The sequence below is a fragment of the Tamandua tetradactyla genome, chromosome 5 (genome assembly GCF_023851605.1).
Source record: "Tamandua tetradactyla isolate mTamTet1 chromosome 5, mTamTet1.pri, whole genome shotgun sequence".
Lineage (NCBI taxonomy): Eukaryota > Metazoa > Chordata > Mammalia > Pilosa > Myrmecophagidae > Tamandua > Tamandua tetradactyla.
In genome coordinates this window covers 84997503-85010298 of record NC_135331.1, presented here as the reverse complement: position 1 = coordinate 85010298, position 12796 = coordinate 84997503, and the positions used below count along the sequence as shown (strand labels likewise).

Sequence of the window (12796 nt, the reverse complement as noted above, 5' to 3'; positions counted from 1 at the left end):
GGGAAAAGGAGGAGAAAAACTAATGGAGGAAATTATCACTGAAAATTTCCCAACTCTATGAAAGACTTAAAATTACAGATCCAAGAAGTGCAGCATACCCCAAACAGAATAGATCCAAATAGACGTACTCCAAGACACTTACTAATCAGAATGTCAGAGGTCAAAGAGAAAGAATCTTGAAAGCAGCAAGAGAAAAGGAATCCATCACATACAAGGGAAGCCCAATAAGACTATGCGTAGATTTCTCAGCAGAAACCATGGAGGCGAGAAAACAGTGGGATGATATATTTAAATTACTAAAAGAGAAAAACTGCCAACCAAGAATCCTATATCCAGCAAAACTGTCCTTCAAAAATGAGGGAGAAATTAAAACATTTTCAGACAAAAAATCACTGAGAGAATTTGTGACCAAGAGACCGGCTCTGCAAGAAATACTAAAGGGAGCACTAGAGACAGATATGAAAAGACAGAAGAGAGAGCTGTGGAGAAGAGTGTAGAAAGGAAGACTATCAGTAAAGGTAAAAAGAAGGAAAATTAGAAATGACATATAAAATCCAAAAGGCAAAATGGTAGAAGAAAGTACTACCTGTACAGTAATAACACTAAATGTTAATGGATTAAACTCCCCAATCAAAAGACATAGACTGGCAGAATGGATTAAAAAACAGGACCCATCTATATGCTGTCTACAGGAAACACATCTTAGATGCAAAGATAAACATAGGTTGAAAGTGAAAGGTCGGGAAAAGATATTTCATGCAAATAGCAATCAGAGAACAGCAGGAAGAGCTATACTAATATCAAATAAATTAGACTTCAAATGTAAAACAGTTAAAAGAGACAGAAGGACACTATGTATTAATAAAAGGAACAATTAAACATGAAGACATAACAATCATAAACATTTATGCACTGAACTAGAATGCTCCAAAATACATGAGGCAAACACTGAAAACACTGAAAAGAGAAATAGACAAATCTACCATAATAATTGGAGACTTCAATTCTCCACTCTCATCAATGGACAAAACATCTAGACAGAGGATCAATAAAAAAAAAAGAGAATTTGAATAATACAATAAATGAGCTAGACTTAACAGACATTTATAGAACATTACACCCCACAACAGCAGGATACACCTTTTTCTCAAGTGCTCATCAATCATTCTGAAGGATAGACCATATGCTGGGTCACAAAGCAAGTCTCAATAAATTTTAAAAGATTAAATCATACAAAACACTTTCTCAGATCATAAAGGAATGAAGTTGGATATCAATAATAGGCAGAGTGCCAGGAAATTCACAAATATGTGAAGGCTCAACAACACACTCTTAAACAACCAGTGGGCCAAGGAAGAAATTACAAGAGAAATCAGTAAATATCGAGGCAAATGAAAATGAAAACACAACATATCAAAACTTATGGGATGCAGCAAAGTCAGTGCTAAGAGGGAAATTTATTGCCCTAAATGCCTATATCAAAAAAGAAGAAAGGGCAAAAATCAAGGAATTAACTGTCCACTTGGAAAAACTAGAGAAAGAATAGCAAACTAACACCAAAGTAAGCAAAAGGAATGAAATAATGAAAATTAGAGGAGAAATAAATGAAATTGAGAACATGAAAACAATTTAGGAAATCAATAAAACCAGAAGTTGGTTCTATGAGAAAATCAATAAGATTGATGGATCCTTAGCAAGACTGACAAAAAGAAGAAGAGAGAGGATGCAAATAAATAAGATCAGAAATGGAAGAGGAGACATAACCACTGACCCCACAGAAATAAAGGAAGTAATGACAGGATACTATGAACAACTTTATGCTAATTTTGACTCAAGAAGAAATAGACGACCTCAACAAGCCAATCACAAGTAAAGAAATTTAATCAGTCATTAAGAAGCTCCCCCAAAAGAAAAGTCCAGGGCCAGATGGCTTCACATGTGAATTCTACCAAACATTCCAGAAAGAATTAGTACCAATCCTGCTCAAACTCTTCAAAAAAATTGAAGTGGAGGGAAAGCTACCTAACTCATTCTACGAAGCCAACATCACCCTCATACCAAAGCCAGACAAAGATATTACAAAAAAAGAATACTACAGACCAATATCTCTAATGAACATAGATGCAAAAATCCTCAACAAAATTCTAGCAAATCGAATCCAGCAACACATTAAAAGAATTATACATCATATCCAAGTAGGATTCATCCCAGGTATGCAAGGATGGTTCAACATAAGAAAATCAATTAATGTAATAAACCATATCAACAAATCAAAGCAGAAAAACCACATGATCTTCTCGATTGATGCAGAAAAGGCATCTGACAAAATTCAGCATCCTTTCCTGTTGAAAACACTTCAAAGGATAGGAGTAGAAGGGAACTTCCTCAACATCATAAAGTGAATATATGAAAAACCCACAGGTAACATCATCCTCAATGGGGAAAAACTGAAAACTTTCCCACTAAGATCAGGAACAAGACAAGGATGTCCAGTATCACCATTGTTATTCAACATTGTGTTGGAGGTTCTAGCCAGAGCAATTAGACAAGAAAAAGAAATACAAGGCATCAAAATTGGAAAGGAAGAAGTAAAACTCTCACTGTTTGCAGATGATATGATACTATACGTCAAAAACCTGAAAAATCCACAGTAAAACTACTAGAGCTAATAAATGAGTACAGCAAAGTGGCAGGTTATAAGATCAACACTCAAAAATCTGTAGTGCTTCTATACACTAGTAATGAACAATCTGAGGGGGAAATCAAGAAAAGAATTCCATTTATAATTGCAAACAAAAGAATAAAATATTTAGGAAGAGATTTAACTAAAGAGACAAAACACCTATACAAAGAAAGCTACAAGAAATTGTTAAAAGAAATCACAGAAGACCTGAATAGGTGGAAGGGCATACCGTGTTCATGAATTGGAAGACTAAATATAGTTAAGATGTCCATTCTACCTAAATTGATTCACAGATTCAATGCAATACCAATCAAAATCCCAACAACTTACTTTTCAGAAATAGAAAAAACAGTAAGAAAATTTATCTGGTAGGGCAGGGTGCCCTGAATAGCTAAAAATATCCTGAGGAAAAAAATGAAGTCAGAGGTCTCACACTGCCTGACTTTAAGGCATGTTATGAAGCTACAGTGGTCAAAACAGCATGGTATTGGCATGAAGATAGATATATTGACCAATGGAATCGAATAGAGTGTTCAGATCTAGACCTCTCATCTATGGACAATTGATCTTTGATAAGGTAGTCAAGCCAACTCACCTGGGACAGAACAGTCTCTTCACAATAAATGGTGCCTAGAGAACTGGATACCCATATGCAAAAGAATGAAAGAGGACCCATATCTCACACCCTATACAAAAATTAACTCAAAATGGATCAAAGACCTAAACATTAGATCTAAGACCATAAAACAGAAGAAAATGTAGGGAAATATCTTATAAATCTTATACTTGGAGGCAGTTTCCTAGACTTTACACCCAAAGCAAAAGCACTGAAGAAAGAAAGAAAGAAATGGGAACTCCTCAAAATTAAACACTTTTGCACATCAAAGAACTTCATCAAGAAAGTAAAAAGACAGCCTACACAATGGGAGACAATATTTGGAAACAACATATCAGATAAAGGTCTGGTATCCAGAATTTATAAAGAGATTGTTCAACTCAACAACAAAAAGACAGCCAACCCAATGACAAAATAGGCAAAAGGCTCGAAGAGACACCTCTCAGAAGAGGAAATACAAATGGCCAAAAGGCACACGAAGAGATGCTCAAGTTCCCTGGCCATTAGAAAAATGCAAATCCAAACCACAATGAGATATCATCTCACACCCACCAGAATGGCCATTATCAATAAAACAGAAAATGACAAATGCTGGAGAGGATGTGGAGAAAGAGGCACATGTAATCTCTGTTGATGGGAATGTTAAATGGTGCAATCACTGTGGAAGGCAGTTTGGCGGTTCCTCAAAAAGCTGAATATAGAATTGCCATATGACCCGGCAATACCATTGCTAGGTATCTGCTCAAAGGACATAAGGGCAAAAACACAATGGACGTTTGCATACCAATGTTTATAGCAGCATTATTTACAATTGCAAAGAGAAACAGCCAAAATGTCCATCCACAGAAGAGTGGCTAAACAAACTGTGGTATATACCTATGATGGAATATTATGCAGCTTTAAGACAGAATAAAGTCATGAAGTATGTAACAACATGGATGGACCTTGAGGACATTATGCTGAGTGAGATTAGCCATAAACAAAAGGACAAATACTGTATGGGCTCACTGATATGAACTGACATTAGTGAATGAACTTGGAGAATTTCACTGGTAACAGAGACCATCAGGAGGTAGAAATAGGGTAAGATATTGGGTAAATGGAGCTGAAGGGATACAGAATGTGCAGCAGGACTGAATATAAAAACTCAGAAATGGACAGCACAATACTACCTTACTGTAATACAATTATGTTAAAACACTGAATGAAGCTGAATGTGAGAATGAGGGAGGAGGGCTGGGGGCACAAATGAATTCAGAAAGAAAGATAGATGTTAAAAATTGAGATGGTATGATCTAGGAATGCCTAGAGTGCATAATAATAGTGACTAAATGTACAAATTTTTAAAATGTTGGTGCATGAGGAAGAACAAAGAATGTCATTACTGCAGGGTGCTGAAAATAGATGGTAATATTTTTAAATGTCACCTTATGCGTGAGACTAAAGCAATAAAGGTTTATTTGGTACGAAATTTATATTTTGCCTACTGCATTTCCTAATATAACTTATGTAGATAGCTTGGTTGAACACCATAAGTACTTGGAATCTTGGGTAGGACATGAGATTTTGTTGGTTTGTCCAGAGTGATGCCCTGATGAATCCCAGAGTGATTTGATCAGTGAGTGGAACAGTATTTGCAGAGTCCCCTTTGGGGAATGGTGAGAACGGAGAGAAATTCAACTTCCCCAAGTTGAATTCTTGATATTCTCACAAGCAGTGTGGACAACCAAAGCTATAGGCTGAGCCCCCAGTCTTGGGGTTTGTTCACATGAAATTTAATCCCACAAAGGATAGGTCAAGCCTACTTAAAATTTAGGCCTAAGTGTCACCCCCAAGAGAACCTCTTTTATTGCTCAGATGTGACCTCTTTCTCCAGCCAACACAACAAGCAAACTCACCACTCTCTCCCTGTCTATATGGGACACAACTACCAGGGGTGTGGACCTTCCTGGCAACGTGGGACAGAAATCCTAGAATAAGCTGACACTCAGCATCAAGGGATTGAGTAAAACCCTAGAATGAGCTGAGACTTAGCATCAAGGGATTGAGTAAACCTTCTCGACCAAAAGGGGGAAGAGTGAAATGAGACAAATTATCAATGGCTGAGAGATTCCAAACAGAGTTGAGAGGTTATCCTGGAGGTTATTCTTATCCATTAAGTAGTTATCACCTTGTTATTGAAGATATAATGGAGAGGCTTGAGGGTAGTGCCTGAAAATGTAGAGCTGTGTTCCAGTAGCCATGTTTCTTGAAGATGATTGTATAATGATATAGCTTTCACAGTGTGACTGTGTGATTGTGAAAACCTTGTGTCTGATGCTCCTTTTATCTACCTTGTCAACAGATGAGTAGAACATATGGAATAAAAATAAACAATGGGGGAACAAATGTTAAAATAAATTTAGTTTGAAATGCTAGTGATCAATGAAAGGGAGGGGTAAAGGTTATGGTATGTATAAATTTTTTTTCTGTTTTTGTTTTATTTCTTTTTCTGAATAGATGTAAATGTTCCAAGAAATGATCATGATGATGAATATTCAACTATGTGATGATATTGTGAATTACTGGTTATATATGTAGATCAGAATGATCAAAATAAGAATGTTTGCACTTGTTTGGTGTTTTCTGGTATTTAGAAGAACAAATGAAAAAAAAAAGACTCGAATAGACATCTCTCTGAAGTACATATACAGAAATGGCAAAAAAAAAAAAAAAAAACCATAAAAAACTGAATGTCATTAGCCATCAGGGAAATGGAAATTAAACCACATGAGATACCATTTCACACCCACTAGAATGGCTACTATAAGAAAAAAGCTGAAAATTACAGTTGTTGGAGAGTGTAGAAATAGGAACATTCATTCATTGCTGGTTGGAATGCAAGATGGTGCAGCCATTGTGGAAGACAGTTTGGTTGTTCCTCAGAAAGTTGAGTATAGATTTAGCACAGGACCCAGCAATCCTCCTTCTAGGTATATACCCCAAAGTATTGAAAGCAGGGTCTTGATCAGATATTTGTACACTCATGGTCATACTGGCATTACAGTTGACAAAAGATGGAAGCAACCAAAGTGTCCATCAACGGATGAATGGATAAACAAAACATGGTATGTACATAAAATTGAATGTTATTCAGCCGTAAAAAGTTCTGATACATGCAATAATATGGATAAATCTTGAAGTCACATTGTTGAGTGAAATAAGCCACACACAAAAGGCAAATATTGTATGATCTCAGTGATATGAAATAATAAGGATTAGCTTACTCATAGAATCGAAACCTAGAATACGGGTTGTCTTGGGATGGGGTGGGAGTAGGGGATAGAGTGTTAAGGCTTAAAGTGTAAAGAATTCCTCTTTGGAACGATGGGAATGTTTTGCTAATGGATGGTGGTGATGGTAGTAAAACATTGTGAATGTAATTGAAGGCACTGAAATATATATATAATATCTGAACGTGGTCAGAAGGAGAAATGTTAGGATGTATAAATGATAATGGAATAAAAGTTTTGTTTTTTTTTTAATTCCAGGGAACAGCCCAACACAAACAGGGAACCCTACGTTAAACAATCGACTAGAGTTATAGTACAATTCTAAAAATGTGTTTTCATCAATTTTAACGAATTTACCACTCCAATGAAAGATAGTAATAATAGTGTGGCATATGGGAATCCCACATTTGATACATGATTGTTCTGTAAACCCACAACTTCTCTAATTACCATATATATGTTAAAAAGATAAGAACTCAAGGATGATGATTTCAATAAGGTAGTAGTCTTTCTTAAACAAGAACATTTTAACATGAAACTTTTTTCCTGCAATAAATGGTGGCAAAGAATGTAATCACTACTGTCGCAGTTTGGTGCCCTAGCCTTGATTCTTGCTAAGGTGCCAGCAGTGCAAATGTCAAAAAACGAGAAAGCAAATTATATTTCAATAGTGCTATGAAAATAGTTTTGACCTCATAGATCAGTTTCATTCACTCTATAGGCACTGCAGACCACACTTGCAGGAGTTCTATTCTTAGTAAACCAGGGAGAGTGTCCCAAAAGGAGTCTTGTTGCCTCCCCTTCACTTTCAGAATCTGTCCCTGAGCAGGGCATCCTGCTTCCCACCATACAGATTAGGCCTCTTCTGGGCTCTTCTAGATGAAATTTGATGCCTCTGGGCTCTTCTAGATGAAATTTGATGCCTCAGAGTGCCCTCAGTCTGGGAACAGAGGAGGAACGGGGTTCCCCTTTGGGAGTGGGAACAGTTTGTGCCTGAAGAGACAAGGCAGAGAGTCACTTATGATCATCTTGGCTTTGTTATATGCCAGCTAAATATTTATCTATATCCCAGATAGTTGGAAATTGCATGCAATCTGTAACAAGAAAAAACATCAGCCTCTGTATTAGAAATTGGTCTAGTGCACCTGATTGGAGGTCCCACAAAGCATCAAGAGCGGCACTGTTGAGAAACTTTCTGCAATGAAGGAATTGCTTTTCACCTATTCTGTCCAACAGAATAGGCACTAGCCACATGTGACCACTGAATACTGGAAACGTGGTTAGTGCAAAAGAGCATATGAATTTTCAATTTTATTTAATTAATTTAAATCTAAATAGTCTCGTATGGCTGGCAGCTATTATTTGACATACCTAGAGGGCTTTTAGTTTTCTATCTCCCCTCCAAAAAGATACTCTATGACTTATAGATTCAAGTCTGTGAAAATCATTTTCACACAGGATCCATGGAGTCGTATTTGTGGGACTTAGACCTATCTTTAAAATAAAGAATGTTTATAAAGTGTACTTAAATATATTTTATCAGCTAGAGTGTACAGACAATAACGAAAATGTGATTTATCATGTCGAGACTACAAATGTTCAGAATGGGCATCACCAGTGCCTGACCTCATCTGCACATCTTTGGTACTCTAGACACTGTTAAACATAGGAGGCAAATAAATCTTTACTTAGCCCAAGAGAAAGTCTTTATTGAATATTACATATATCAAATACCCTGTAGACATATTTTTGAAATTATACAGCAAGAGATTTAACCTTAGATCTCTACCACCTTAGAATTACCTAATACTCTCCCTTCCCCCAGATTCAAACAATTCTGTTTCCTTTTTATTTTTTTAAAACAGAGGGAAACTGGTTTATTTTATTGTCAACAATTGGCAGCGTATTATCTTGAAAAAAATCTCATAGAAACACATTCACTTTACAGACTTTTTAAGCAGACCAAAGATACACCACTACTTCACTAAAGTACCCTATGATAGACCACAGTGAATAGTAAAGCAATAACACTGAAGGGAAAAATAAGATCTCCTTGTGATAGAAAACTTTCAGGAACAACAACAACAAAAAAAAAGCTTTCAAGAACAAAAAAATACTTGTTTTTTCAAGCACACACACAAAATTATCCAGTATGCTTCCCCCAAATTCAATAACAAATGATTATATATAGTTCTTTCTAATCCTTTTGTGGAGTTACGTAAAATTTTAAAACAAACTTGGTACTGTAGAATGCTTACATATTCTTTTTCCACTTCATATTACAAAGCAAACATTTCTTGAGGACATTAAATGTTCTGTGAAAATACGATCTTCAGCTGGCTGCTCCAAAATCTATTATAACGATCATAATTGTTCTAGTTTGCTAGCTGCTGGAATGTAATATACCAAAAACGGAAGGGCTTTTAAAAAGGGGAATTTAATAAGTAGCTAGTTTATAGTTCTAAGTCCAAGAAAATGCCCCAGTTAAAACAAACCTGTAGAAATGTTCAATCTAAGGCATCCAGGGAAAGATACCCTGGTTCAAGAAGGCCAATGATGTTCAGTATTTCTCTCTCAGCTGGTAAGATGCATGGCGAACATGGCAGCATCTGCTGGCTTTTTCTCTAGGCCTCTTGCTTCATGAAGCTCTCCAGGAGGCATTTTTCTTCTTCATCTCCAAAAGTCACTGGCTGATGAACTCTTTGCTTCGTGGTTCTGCAGCGTTCTGAAGCTTTCTAAAAAATATTTCGTCTTTTACAGGATTCCAGTAAACTGATCAAGACCCATGTAGAATGGGTGGAGACACATCTCCATCTGTTCAAGTTTAATACCTACAATTGATTGAGTCACATCTCTGTGGAGATGACCCAATCAAGTTTCCAATTTATAGTACTGAATAGGGATTAGAAGAAACAGTTACTCCCATAAGATTGATTAGGATTAAAACATGGCTTTTCTAGGGTACATAAATCCTTTCAAACCGACACAATAACTTACTCAAATTTTTGGATATTCAGATTGTTTTGAATTTCTGCTATTATAACTAATGCTATACTGAACACCTTTCTTTGTATATAATTCTCTGTATGCATCTCTGATAGCCTTTTAAAAAATATTGTTATTGTAAACCCTAGCAAACAAACATACAAACATTCTTGGCATATAAACATTCTATACATGTTGTACACTCAATGGCTCACAATATCACCACATTGTTGTGTATTCAGCTGATAGCCTTTAAAAGATAAATAGTTAGGAGGAACCAGTTCAGAGGATATAAATATGTTTGTCAGCCTTTTGATTCGTTTTACCAAACTTCACTACAGAAAGACTAAAAAAATTTAGTCACACCAATAAAAAGCCAGAGAGTTCCAGTTCTTCTCCATATTCCTTGGTGATACAGGAAACTGGATGTTATTCCAGCCCCTTGTATTGTTGCCAATGTGTGTATGTACAGAAGGGGTGGGGGATGATCTAACTCCTGTCTGTTTTCTAAATTGAAACATTTTTCTACCTCTGTACTGGTCATTTGTTTTTCTTCCAGTTTTTGAAACAGCCCAAATCCTGTAGAAGGAATTGCTAATATGTGCAATTTGGCATCTTTCTTATCACATGTTCTTCTTAAGCGGGTAAGGACATGGATGTTCCATGTTTATTTGAGTTAAGCAGGAGTTCCTGAAGTGACTGGTCTTGCAAAGTCCTATTTTCTCCTAGGCAGCCATGCTATTTTAATGTCTTGGTTATAAAACAGAGCATTGCTTTATTCTTCAGGGTGTGAATGGTTTCTGACCATTCCATGGACCCTATCTGAGGTACGGTAGTAAGGTTTCATTTGCATTTTCTTTCAGGGTCTTTAAGACTTGTCCACTGAAACCTCTTCCTTATGCTCCTTCCAGCAATCATAATCTGTCACCATGGCGATACTTGCATAGCAAATTCCTGCTTCCTTAGCAAGGACCATGTATTAGCTAGGGTTCTCTAGAGAAGCAGAATCAACAGGAAACACTCGCAAATATAAAATTTATAAAAGTGTCTCACGTGACCGCGGGAATGCAGAGTCCAAAATCCACAGAGTAGGCTGTAAAGCCGACAATTCCGATGGAGAATCTGGACAAACTCCACAGGAGAGGCTCACCAGCTGAAACAGGAAGAACCTGTCTCTTCTGAATCCTCCTTATAAGGTATTCAGTGATTAGATTAAGCATCACTCATTGCAGAGGACACGCCCCTTTGGCTGATTACAAATGGAATCAGCTGTGAATGCAGCTGACATGCTCATGATTTAATTCTATGAAATGTCCTCATTGCAACAGACAAGCCAGCACTTGCCCAACCACCACTTGGCCAAGTTGACACATGAACCTGACCATGACAGACCACCTCTGGAACTGTGGTCATATTGATAACATCTGCACCCCAGGTACGGAACGTGAAGCTTTCTGCTTGGGAGCTAAAACAGGTCCCTCAACTGTGACCATTGTCCCCTTCGGGTGACACCAGAGTCCCAGGTTCTTGGCAGTCACTAAGAGGACCTCTCTCATTGGGGCAAAATGGCTCAGCCACTGGAATGTGGCACATTTCCCTGGCTCAGGAATGTCTTCCATCATGGAAAGTCTTATGCATTATGGCAGTCCTGTCAATGAATTGACCGATAAAGGACAATATTGCTGGACTTAACTTCCTCCCTCAAGGAGCCACAAGCCGTGGTCACTACGAGGTGAGTATGGCCTTCCTCCTTCAAGGTCCAGAGTTTCGCCTAGTAGTTGACTTTGGAAGGCATGATGGGGTGCTGCCTCCCATGCCTTATGAGAAGGACACAATCAACATTTTTCTATCTTCCTCCAAATCAAGGCATCGGATGGCTTGCCAAATGGGGTATCCACATATTTTTCAGTTTTTCTTTCTAAAATTTCTGGATCATCCAGGCCTGTTCCACCAATTATTCCAATCTTCACTGCTGTGGTGGTAGCTCCTGAGGCCACGTCCATGGGAGGAAGGTGAGGCGCTGGGGAGGAGGCAGTGGCCGGAGAGTGCGCTGGGCATAGGCAAGCTGGGTTCCGGTGCGCAGCGAGGGAGTCTCAGTTTCCTTTTACACTTAGACCGCCTCTCCTCAACATCTCTTCCTAGATGAAAATGTACGTGGCATTTCTACCATTAAGGAGTGTGAAGTATTCCTAAGCTTGACCCTTTGATGAAAAAACTTAAAATGATGAAACTTCTCTCCGGCAACTCGCAAATACATGCCCATAATTAAAAGCAAAGACACACAAAATTTTTGATGGAAAAAAAGATAATAGGCAATGTGCCGATGCCCTTCGGCCCAAAGACCACCGAGAGCTTACAGCATTGAGCAAGTTGGGTTCATTACTCATTGCAGCCAGGAGCAGGCACACCAGAGAACCATGGGGCCTCTTCATAAGCGGTTGTGAGAAAGAACCTAGTAAAGGATTTGGGCTTCACTTAGGTGATTCTGAAGAGGGACTAAGGCAGCAGGGAGCAGGGCAACTCTGTGATTGATCTGTAGGGAGGGCAAAGTAGAGGAGGAGGAGGGTGTAATTGGAAAAGAAGCAGCAGTCACTCATTACTAGCTGGGAGAAGGGGATGTTGGGCAGTTAGTGGCGTATACTGTGCTTTTTTGTCTGTACTTAGATATAATTATGAAGTGTTTTTGCTCTGTCTTGCTTCCTCATGGTTTCAGTTAACTTGCCCAATCTTGGGATTTTGTGAGATGGTTTCTACCCACCAGGAGAGTGGCTTGGTAGTAAGTGAGCAGACCAGCCTCTAACAACACTGAGGTCTAGCTGTGAGTATTAGACCAGTTTCCAGATACTGTACTATATTAGTTTGCAACCTGATGCAATGCAGTATACTAGAACTGAAACAGCCTTTTTAAAAGGGGAATTTAATAAGTTACAAGTTTACAGTTCTAAGAATGTCCAAATTAAGAATATCCAAATTAAAGCAAGTATAAAAGTGACCAAATTAAGGCACCAACAAGAAAGTAACCTTCACTCAAGAAAGGTGGATGATGTTCAGGTTTTCTCTCTCAACTGGAAAGGCACATGGTGAACATGGCAAAGCATACTAGCTTTCTCTCCAGGCTTTTTGTTTTGTGAAGCTACCCTGGGGGTGTTTTCCTTCTTCATCTCCAAAGGTCTTTGCGTGGGCTCTCGTGGATCTGTGGCTCTTGTCTCTCTCTCTCTGTCTCCAAAATGTTTCCTCTAT

General features: G+C 38.0%; 1 pseudogene; it reads right to left on the bottom strand.

Moving 5' to 3' along the window:
* Positions 1-10292: 10292 nt before the first annotated feature.
* On the bottom strand, positions 10293-11559 carry LOC143683194 (S-methyl-5'-thioadenosine phosphorylase pseudogene; annotated as a pseudogene).
* Between the last annotated feature and the right edge of the window lie 1237 nt (positions 11560-12796).